This window comes from Suricata suricatta, chromosome 2 (assembly GCF_006229205.1).
Source record: "Suricata suricatta isolate VVHF042 chromosome 2, meerkat_22Aug2017_6uvM2_HiC, whole genome shotgun sequence".
Taxonomy (NCBI): Eukaryota; Metazoa; Chordata; class Mammalia; order Carnivora; family Herpestidae; genus Suricata; species Suricata suricatta.
Window position 1 is genome coordinate 143266143 of NC_043701.1, and position 11546 is coordinate 143277688.

The following is an 11546-nucleotide window of genomic DNA, read 5'->3' on the forward strand; positions in this document are numbered from 1 at the left end:
TACTACAAAGCTGTCATCATCAAGACAGTATGGTATAGGCACAAAAACAGACACATAGATCAATGGAATAGAATAGAGAACCCAGAACTGAGCCCACAGATGTAGAGCCAATTAATTTTTGACAAAGCAGGAAAGAGTATGCGATGGAAAAAAGACTGCCTCTTTAGCAGGTGGTGCTGGGAGAACTGGACAGCAACATGCAGAAGAATGAAACTAGACCACATTCTTACACCATACACAAAAATTAACTCAAAATGGCTGAAGGACCTGAATGTGAGACAGGAAACCATCAAAACCCTTGAGGAAAAAGTAGGAAACAACCTCCTTGACCTCAACCACAGCAATTTCCTACTCAACACATCCCCAAAGGCAAGGGAAATGAAAGCAAAACTGAACTCCTGGGACCTCATCAAGATAAGCTTTTGCACTGCAAAGGAAACAATCAAGAAAACTAAGGCATCTGATGGAATGGGAAAAGATAGTTGCAAATGACATATCAGATAAAGGGCTAGTATCCAAAGTTTATAAGGAACTCACCAAACTTCACACCCAAAAAACTAATAATCTGGTGAAGAAATGGGCAGACGACATAAACAGACACTTCTCCAAAGAGGACATCAGTAGGCACATGAAACGATGCACAACATCACTCATCATCAGGGAAATATAAATCAAAACCACACTGAGATACCACCTCACACCAGTCATAGTGGCTAAAATGAACAAATCAAGAGACTATAGACACTGACATGGAGGTGGAGAAACGGGCACCCTCCTACACTGTTGGTGGGAATGTAAACTGGTGTGGCCGCTCTGGAAAACAGTGTGGAGGTTCCTCAAAAAACTATCCATAGAACTCCCTTATGACCCAGCAATAGCACTGCTAGGGATTTACCCAAGGGATACAGAAGTGCTGATGCATGGGGGCACATGTACCCCAATGTTCATAGCAGCACTGTCAACAATAGCCAAATCATGGAAAGAGCCTAAATGTCCATCACCTGATGAGTGGATCAAGAAGATGTGGTATATATATATATACAATGGAGTATTACATGGCCATGAGAAAGGATGAAATCTGGCCATTTGTAGAAAAGTGGATGGACTCGAGGGTGTCATGCTAAGCGAAATAAGCCAGGCAGAGAAGGACAGATACCATATGTTTGCACTCATAGGTCTAACAGAAGAACAGGAGAAACCTAGTGGAGGACCATGGGGAGTGGAAGGGGGAAAGAGATTTGGGGAGAGAGAGGGACACAAAACCTGAGAGACTATTGAATACTGAAAACGAACTGAGAGTTGAAGGGGGAGGGGGAGGGAGGAAAAGAGGTGGTGGTAATGGAAGAGGGCACTTGTGGGGAAGAGCACTGGGTGTTATATGGAAACCAATTTGACAATAAACTATTTTTTAAAAAACTATTAAAAAGTTTGAAAAGAAAGAATTGAAAACTTCAACTCTTGAAAAGATATTAAATACAAGCCAGAGGATGAGGAAAAAAATATTTGCAAAGCCTGTATATGGAAAAAAAAAGAATACTTTTATCCAGAACATATGAAAATCTCTGAAAGCTTAAATGAAAAAAATCAATTTTTCAAAAAAGTGTATATATGCAAAAAGGTACATGTATCATAAATAAGCATATGAAAAGATGCTAAATATTACTAGGTGTTAATATTATTGGGCAAATGCACATTTTTACCAGTGAATATGGTGAGATCTCACTTACCAATAAAATATCACTGCACCTATACTAGAATGGCAAAAACAAACTCATCATACTATGTGTTGGATAGCATGTGAAGGAGCTGAGACTGTAAAATAGTACAACCACTTTGGCTATTTAGTAGTTTCTTCCTAAAAAAATTAAAGACACCTACCAGATCATCTATCCATTCCACTCCTATGTATTTACCCCAAATAAATGAAAGCATATGTCCATATGAATGCTTGCACACATATGTTCATGGCAAACTTTTTTTTTTAATATTTATTTTGAGAGAGATAGAGAGTGCAAGCAGGGGAGGGGCAGTGAGGGAGGGAGAAAGAGAATCCCAAGCAGGCTCTGCACTGTCAGCTCAGAGCGTGATGCAAGGCTCAATCCCACAAACTGTGAAATCATGACCTGAGCTGAAATCAAGAGTCAGACACTTAACCAACTGACCCACCCAGGCATCCTGGCATACTATGTTCAATAGCTAAAAACTGGAAGCAATCCAAATGTCCATCAATAGGTGAATACAAAGTGCTTACACTGACTAAAAGACAAGTGTAATTTTGTTTAAAAACTTATTCAGAATACATTATAGATGGTACAGACTCATAATAGGACACAATCTCTAAAAGCTGCATACTCCATATTCTGTTGTGTGAATCTGTGACTTTAAGTATAATCACACTGGGGCACCTGGGTGGCTCAGTTAAGAGTCCAACTTCGGCTCAGGTCATGATCTCACGGTTTGTGGGTTTGAGCCCCCCATCGGGTTCTGTGCTGACAGCTAGCTCAGAGCCTGAAGCCTGTCTTCAGATTCTGTGTCTCCCTCTCTCTCTGACTCTCCCCTGCTCATGCTGTCTCTCTCAATCTCTCTCTCTCTAAAATAAATAAAAACAGTAAAAAGATTTTTTTTAAGTATAATCACACTGGAGATGTCAAAGTCTAAATTTGAGTTCCTTCACAAATGTGAGGCTCCTGCCTGAATGGTTTCCTAACCAGCCACACAACACCATCTTGATCTGCCCCACACATTTTGTTCATGGTAGTTCTCTCATTCTTAAGCCTTAAGCCCCCCATTTCTTGCCTTTCCTTCAAAGTCCTCTCAAGACCATGCACAAAAGACCCATATTTATCAAATTTCTACTTCACCAAAGTTCTGCAAGAGACACAGTGAAGGACTCTAGACTGACCTCTAGTTTGAAATATAAATATCAGAATGTAGTAAATGCAACAACAGAAGTACAAATGACGACAATGTATAAAGTGCCAGACTCCAGCGGGTGACACTTGGCACAATTACTGATGCTCTTGATGACACTATGAGGTGATGAATGACCCTTTTGCCTGATAGATGTTAAAGGTCACCAAGGAGGATAATAAAGTAGAGGAGGGGGGAATATCAGGATGACCCAAATGGCAGGGAACATAAAAAAAGAAAACAAAGCCAACACTAAGACCATTATAAGGAAAACAAGGAGACTGGTTTATTTTGCCTTTTCAAGGATATTCTTGGAGCACCACTCTAACATTTTCTGCAATAATACTTTTTATCCTTCAGAAAACACATCCAGAATCTGAAATGAAAAATCTGTCAAGCATGTGGTTGTACCACAGAGGATGGCCTGCTGGGGAATGGAGGAGCTGGCACACTGAGAGAGGCATCAATTTCTGAAGTCCTGAAGCCTAATTTTTGCCATAGGCTGCCCTCCCTTAAAAGGAACTTGAAAAGAAAAGCAGAAATTGGTTTTAATATTCCAGGAAAAGATAGTTCTCATGAACTTCCAATTTAATGGAAAGCTACATGTTTAGTTACTATATCAAACGTTTTCAAAGTTTACTTTTATTAATCATGTAAAAATACCACATTCTTTTCTCCCTTTCCTTTTGTCCACTTTTAACTGAAGTATATTACTCTCCAACCAAGAAAAGTCACTCAAATGACCCTCATGCCCACCAACCTTCCTCAAAAGCACTTCCTAGGTTCTTAGACATGTAAGTCAAGACTACACCTTATATCTAAGACAAAGGCATGATATCAGAGAGAGGACTTGGTGAAGAACCATGGACCCATTTACTGATGGTCTATATAAGATAACTTGGGCAGAAATGTTCCTGTGTGCCTCTCAGTCTATGCTTGCTCCCCAGCCTTCTTCCTATCTCTGTTTCCACCTGCTTCCCACCTTTAAATCCAACCCACTCTTATGTTCTAGAACAAAGGTAGGATCTTAACAAAAGAGATTTAAGATACAAACTAGGGGATGCCTGAGTGGCTCAGTCAGTTATGCATCCAACTTTGGCTCAGGTCATGATCTCTCAGTTCGTGGGTTCAAGCCCCACATCGGGCTCTGTGCTGACATCTAGCTCAGAGCTTGGAGTCTGTGTTCAGATTCTGTGTCTCCCTCTCTCTGACCCTCCCCTGCACATGCTGTGTCTGTCTGTCTGTTCTCTCAAAAATAAATTTTAAAAAACATTTAAAAATTTTTAAAAAGATACAAATTGGTACAGCCACTCTAGAAAACAGTATGGAGTTTCCTCAAAAAGCTAAAAATAGAAGTACCCTACAATCCAGAAATTATACTAAAAGGGCATATACTCAAAGAATGCAAAAATACTAATTCAGAGGGATACATGCACGTTGATGTTGACACCAGCATTATCTACATAGTCAAATTATGGAAACAATCCAGTATCCATCAACTGATAAATGGATGAAGAGATAGTATGTGTGTATGTGTGTCTGTGTGTGTATGTATGTGTGTCTGTGTATACACATACACACAGTGGGATATTACTCGGCCATAAAAAAGAATGAAATCTTGCCATTTTCAATGACATGGATGGAGCTAGAGAGTATTCTGCTAAATGAAATAAGTCAGTCAGAGAAAGACAAACACTGTATGATTTCACTCATACTTGGAATTTGAGAAACAAACGAGAAAGGGGGAGAGGAGAGAAAAACAAACCAAGAAACAGGATCTTAACTTCAGCAAACAAAATGATGGTTACCAGAGGGAAAGTGGGATGGGTTAAAAAATGGAGATGGGCATAGGAGTGCACTTATGTGATCAGCATCAGATGTTGTACGAAAGTGTTGAATCACTATACTGTATACCTGAAACTAACATTAAAAAATTAAAAAGATTTAAGATGCAACATTAATTGCCTGTAATAAAATCTGGAAACAATCTGTCTAGGAGGAAATGGTTAAATATGTTATCGTATGTCTGTACTATGGGTAACAAAGCAACTATTAAAGTAATGGGGTAGATCTATATATATTGACTTGGGAAGTTGTCCACAACATTTGTGAATAAAGCAAAGCTGTTTACCAAAATGCACAGACATAATTTTATATTTTAAAAAACTTCTGAAAAGGATAAACTGTTTCAGGTAAGATGGAATGGATAGAAGAGAATTGGAATTTTAGTTTATGAAATTTTGAAGCATTGGACTTATGGGCATTTTACTCATTCTCCTTTATTTTTTTTCACATAAAAATTGTTGGAAATCAGTAAGTAATAGAATATGTTGTTTTCAGGTTTTCCTTTGATCTTTTCTGTCACTTATTATTGGATTAACCTTCTAAGTACACCATGTGGACAGAAACCATGTGTGTCTTGATCATCTGGGCATCCCCTATACCCAGAAGAGTATTTGGAATATTGGCAATATTCAGTGAATATTTCTTGGGTAGATGAGTTAAACATATGCCGTCCCATCACCCTTTGATCTGATGTCTTTGGTCTAACTGCACTCTGCCTTGCTCCCAAAATTAAGCTCCACTTTGCATGCCACTATAATTGTGTCCCCACCTGGTTCCCTTGCATTTGACATCTTTGTCTTGATCACTTTCTTGATTACCTAGTTCCTCAAACATTGGCGTTGTTCTTGCTGCCCTCCTACCAAGGGATGGAGTCTTCCTCTTGATTCTAACCAAGGAGCAGAAAACCAGTGTCTATTGAAAACTCTTCAAGTTTCTACTGTCTAGTTTCACACAGTCAGATACATTCATCCCTGAGGTTATCTGTTACATATTTGTCTGGGTTCCTCACAAGGTCTGTAGATAATTGGACTGCCTATTCTTTGATGGTTTCTTGCTCTTTGGACAACATTTTCTGTTTGTTAGATTGGCCATTCTCCCATGTTCAAAGCATGGGTCTGTTTTCAGAAGTGCCCCTCAGGGAGCAGGTCTGATTCCAAATTCCGATCCCATCACGTCTACCCCAATGCCACTGCAACAAACTAGGTTACTGTACTTGCACTGAGAAGTGACACCCATTAAGATGTTTTATGAAAATCCAGAAATATCCAATTTTTCTACTATCTTTTTATATAATATAAGTGCTTCCAGGAAGAGATACACATTTTTCTGAAATTTTTTTTATCCAACTTACTCATCTGAAATAAAAACACATCACCACATAATAGTCTACAAGAACCTTTGCTCCCTTCTGGCCCTGTCCTGTGGTTCTTCATGCTTAAAAAGTCATTTTCCCTTTGATTCTTTGTTCATAAATAGAAATCTGTGAGACTGTACCTTCAGTTCTAGTCACCTCAAGAGACTCTCTAGAGTCCATGGGTTCACCCTAATCCTTTGCAACCTGAATAACCACAACAATGAAAGTGCTTTGGTGAAAAGGTTGTGACCCTAGTAAAGATTCAGAATATATTGTTGACGATTAAAGAGCCAAGTACAGATTCAAGAGAATTTAGTTGGATGTGTGTCATAATAATAGTTGTTAGGATCCTGCCCTAAACAATTTTGTCTATTAAATGTTATATTTAGCACAAAGCAGATGTTATTTACTAGGAAATTCATACAGAAAAAAAAATCAAGCCATAGTATCTATAAACACAACTAGATTAAGGTGAGTGAGTGATTATGTTGCAGATAAGGTCATGGACCCAGGAACATTTGAATCTATCAAATCCACTCTTCTTTTAAGATCTCCAAGAGAAATTCAGGATCAGAGAATAACACAAAGAATACTTGATATGTTTTGGAGCTTAAGTCCTAAGGAATAATAAAGTGGGCTGTCAGACATGGGCCACAGAAGGGAAAGGACACGTTTTGCCTAAACTAAAGAATCCCACAGAATCCAGAAAGACTTCCTCCATCTACTTCTACTGCAAGGCCCAAAGCTGAGTCACACGTCTTATTGCTACAATAGGGGAAAATACACTGGCCAACCAAAATCAAGAAACCCAGTGAAGACCCAGGATGCTTGCTGCAGGCCTCAGTAAACTGGCCCTTCGTCTTTCACAATTCAAAAACCATACATACTAATTAGTTATTTTGGAAAAGAGATCCTTCAGAAAGAGGCTGTAAAGAGAAAAGTGCAGATGGCTGGGCTTTCTCTCAGAGCATCAGTAACTAAAAGGCTGTCTCCTCCCAGTTATTAGAAAAAAAGACTGCCCAAAAGTCTACCTCAAGAAAAAAAAAAAAAAAACCATAGATTCCACTTCCTTTGAAAGCTTTACCACTGGAATTGAGGTCCAGTACAATGTCCCAGAATCTGGCCAATTCAGAAAAGCAGCATTTAAGGGTAGAAAGAAATGGGCAATAGTAGCTATGAGCTTCCCTTGACTACCAGTATGCTTTATTTCAATTCCAGTTATTCCTCCCATACCTCGTCAGATCACAAGAGCTCTACGCCACAAAATGAAATATTACTGCCATCTGAATCAACAATTATTGACTCTGTAGCTCTTCAACTCATCACCAGCACATGGACAATCTATATTCTTAGCACCAGCCTAGTTCTGCTAAAATGACCAAAACCAGAATTATGTCTCTAACTGAAATAGTATTTTTCAGATTTTCTTTTCTTCTGAGAGTAGATACCTCATCACATATTCACATCACTTTCACCAAGAAGGTTCCTTGACTATGAACTATCATAATATAAGAGGTTTAAGGTCACACATGATTTAACCTTAAATAAAGTCGTGAGACAGAAAAACTCTAAGAAAGGTTCAGATTTCAGTTGCACTGGGACCTTCCCCCCCCATATGCAAACCTTAAGAAATTTAAAGAAGGATAAAAATGCTTACGTTGTAGGTATTTTTAAAACCATCGTTAACCAAAATGAAAAACAGTCTTCCTAATGAGATACATTTTCAAGGGGAAGCACTTCCCCAGATCAAAGGCAGGAGTATAACTCAATAAAGACCATTCAAAATGAAAGAAGAGCCCCAGTCAACCAGGCCAATGAGCTTCACTCATCTTTAGCTAGCCAACTCAATCATATCAATACTCAAGCCAATCCTATAAAATGCTGGTCACAAAATGCTCCCCATGCATAATAAAACTCTGCAACAGTGCAATTGTCCTGAGCCAGGCAGCAAATTGCCTTCTAGATGCTCTGGGTGATCATTCTCTGGCCAAGCTACAGCCTTCATGCAAGACTCAGATTTTTCACACATTCTCTACATTATGAATGAAAGCACTATCATCTCTACTCTTCAGCCCTACTGGACTTCTAGTTCCCTAAAGAAGACCCCCAAAAGCATCCTTCCTGTACACTGTTCTCTGTGTGTCCTATCCTGATTTTCAACAAAGATACTTTATACAGGACACTTTTCCTGTATCCCCAAATACTTCAGTTCCTGCTGTCACATGTTCCTATGACACTTCCCTTCACTGCAGTTGTGTAGCTTGTGTTTAATATCTGACTCCCCACCAGACCACACATTCTACAAAACCCAGAGACTGTGCCCATCCTGTTTACCTCTTTATTCCAGGCTTCTAGCACAGTGCCAAACACATAGTATTTGCTTAATATTTTAATGAATGAACTCCTAATTAACCAAGAAAATATAATCCAATCCAAAGTACATAAGAGAGAATAAAGTTCTCTAACTTCTGGAGAAATGCATTTCGGCTGGACTAAGTCTATTCATTCTTAGGTCAAAAATAAAAAATTCTATCAGTTTTAAATGATTCCCCAATCTAACCACCTCTGTGCAATTTCTGCCTTGGTGTCTAGCTAGGCTTCTCCAGGAAGATTCAAATCCATAAATGAATGCAATAATAGAGCAGTAGATGTGAAAGAATTCAGCCCTCACTTCTTGGCAGTATGACCTTAAAGAAGCCACCTGACCTCTCCGAATTCAGTTACTCACCCATAAAAAGATAATAATGATTCCTGAGGTATCATATATGAAAGAATTTCCCAAAATTACAAAAGGCTAGGTGCATGTAAAACACTATTGTAATATTGAAAACATCAGAATTTCAAATAGAAAAATACAGAAATGTAGGATGGGGGAGCCCAAACATTTTCCTCGCAACCCGATGAATAAATGACAAGGCCAGAGACTGTGAACATGTTGCCTGGGAGCACTCCAGTCACCCTGCCCACCAGACAGTGCCACTATTCCTGCCAAGGAGGAGGATGGATGCTGACTTTATTTAAATAGATTCCTTTCCATCAGATTGTCTCATGATAAAAATATTTTCCCATACTCTCCATGAATTTGCAATGAAGTTCAACAATGTATAAAAGCCACTGAAGCACAAACCCAAGCTAAATGAATCTGGGCTTATGAGCAAGGATGGCCTCACACTTGTCTTATGAGAAGCTAAGCTGACAGGTTTTACTATCAAGGGAAAATGGTCACATTAGGAAAACTTAAGAAGGTAGTGCTATAGTGCCTAGACATGACCTAGTTTTGATGTAATCAAGGACCCTTTACTACCAATAAGAACCCTGATAGCAGCACCCTACCCCATACCATGCCAGAGTAGGACAGTAGAATGGGAAGCTGAAGATCCAAGATTTTGCAGCTTGTTTATCTTGAAACACTCATTCATCTCTCCAAGAATCCGCAATGGTTATATGCATGCATAAGAAGCAGCACATGTAGTCATAACTAAAAGTTGAATCTGGAGAAGGCACTGATGTGGACCCAAGGCAGCAAGCACTTGAGGAGAAGTACAGACTGAAGCTAGTGGCTGTGGTCTTGTGGGACTGGCTCAGAAAAGGGCTGCTTCCAATTCAGGACTATGAGGGACTAGGGGACCATCACGGTGTGAGCAAAGAGTCTGGGGTTAGCTACCATAGGTCACTGCAGATCAAAAGCTGGCCACAAGGCTGACCTTCCACTGGTAACAATTCCTTCAGGAACTTTGTATAGAAGTCACCAGTGGAAAATCCAGAGGCTTCCTACTGTGAGCCCTTCTCCCAAGTGATGAATCAGATCTAAACCAAGAGACCTGTGGATTTCCCATGAAGTACACCATGACGGGGTGTCCCTGACTCCAAGCTCTTGTTAACTGCTAATCATTTCCTGTATTTCTTGCCTCCCTAATGGAGTCAGCCAGGAAAGAAACCCAAAGCTCACTCAAATCTGGGGCCTCCGCCTTTGAAGAGATGAAAGCTTAAGTTAGACACTAATGATGTAGCTATTACCAAATACACAAAGCGAATGCAAACATTCACAATCCTCTATGTGTGAGCCACCCCAAGCACCCCAGAGAAATTCACTCTGCTGCCTGTACATTTGGTTAGCTAAGAAACATCAGAGGAAGAAGCTGTTTAGCTTTCAGAAGCAAATCCTCTAATAATCATGGGAACTGTCAGCTTTGAAAAATGGAAATTCTTTGCCATTCCTGTGGGGTCCCCCTAGTGTTTTGCATATGGTTTCAGAACGGGAATCTTTATTGATATTCTGCAGAGATCCAGCAAAATCTATCTAGGGCCCCAACTTTCTGCAAATTCTAATGAATCCCTAGGCAAAAGAGAATCGTTATGATGCTACCAGAAAAGGCTTCCAACCAAAACACTGTTCTCTTGGAAATAGAAATAAATCCTAGTATCTCCATGTGCTATACACACTTCTTATTTTTCTTGCCTGCTTAGGAGAGTTCATCTGTCAAGACTAGGGGACTAGAGTTTTGGGATTCTTGCAAGAAGCTACTGCTGCCTGGGTGGTGCTTGAACCCTAAGACAGCCTGTAAGAATGAAATGGCCCAACTGAAAAGAGGCTTTGTGTTTTCTTCTGAACTGTGCACAGAGGCCTGCTGTATTCTGAGGGCTCTGAGCTCCCGTGTAAAGCTTGAACTGCAGGAAACAAGAACAGGTAGTGGTAGGAAAGGGCTGCAAGCATGAGTACTTCTAAGTCCCCATTCTGGTTCATTAACACACATCAGCAAAAAGCATTTTGTTCCTCCCAACTTTTTTTTTTATAGAATCTGTATCATTTATCCTGTACCCACTTCAATATTCTACAAATTGGTCCCATAATCTCCCCAACTGAAGTTGTTCTTATTAGGGAAAAAAGGGAGGGGAAGGGGGGGAAGCAAATGGACCTAACAAATATATGGAGAACATTCCACCCAAAGCAGCAGAATATACATTCTTCTCAAGCACACATACAGTGGTCTCTGAGACAGATCATGTGTTAGATCACAAAGCAGATCCTAACAAATCTAGGAAGACTGAAACCATCCTGTTTTTGCTGACCACCATGGAATGAAACTAGAAATCATTTACATGAGGAAAACTGGAAAATTTAAAAATATGTGAAAATTAAACAACATGCTCCTGAACAACAAATTGATCAAAGAGATCAAGAGAGAAATTAGAAAATCGCTTTTTAAAAAACTGAGGACAAATACAAGAGATAAACCAAAACTTACAGCATGCATCAAAAGCAGTACTAAGGAGGAGGTTAAGAGCTCTAAATATGGTTTCTGTCCTTCTCTGCCTGGCTTACTTCGCTCAGCATGACACCCTCAAGGTCCATCCATTTTCCTACGAAGGGCCATATGTCATTCCCTCTCATTGCCATGTAGTATTCCATCGTGAATATATACCACATCCTCTTGAT

At 39.6% G+C, this 11546-nt stretch overlaps 1 long non-coding RNA gene across 1 annotated transcript in view; it reads left to right on the forward strand.

Moving 5' to 3' along the window:
- The window catches only part of LOC115272706, a 16089-nt gene extending 12644 nt beyond the window's left edge, over window positions 1-3445 (forward strand). Inside the window, exon 3 of the long non-coding RNA XR_003900416.1 lies at window positions 3271-3445. This is a non-coding gene — a long non-coding RNA (uncharacterized LOC115272706). The remainder of the gene's footprint in view (window positions 1-3270) is intronic.
- Window positions 3446-11546: the final 8101 nt, after the last annotated feature.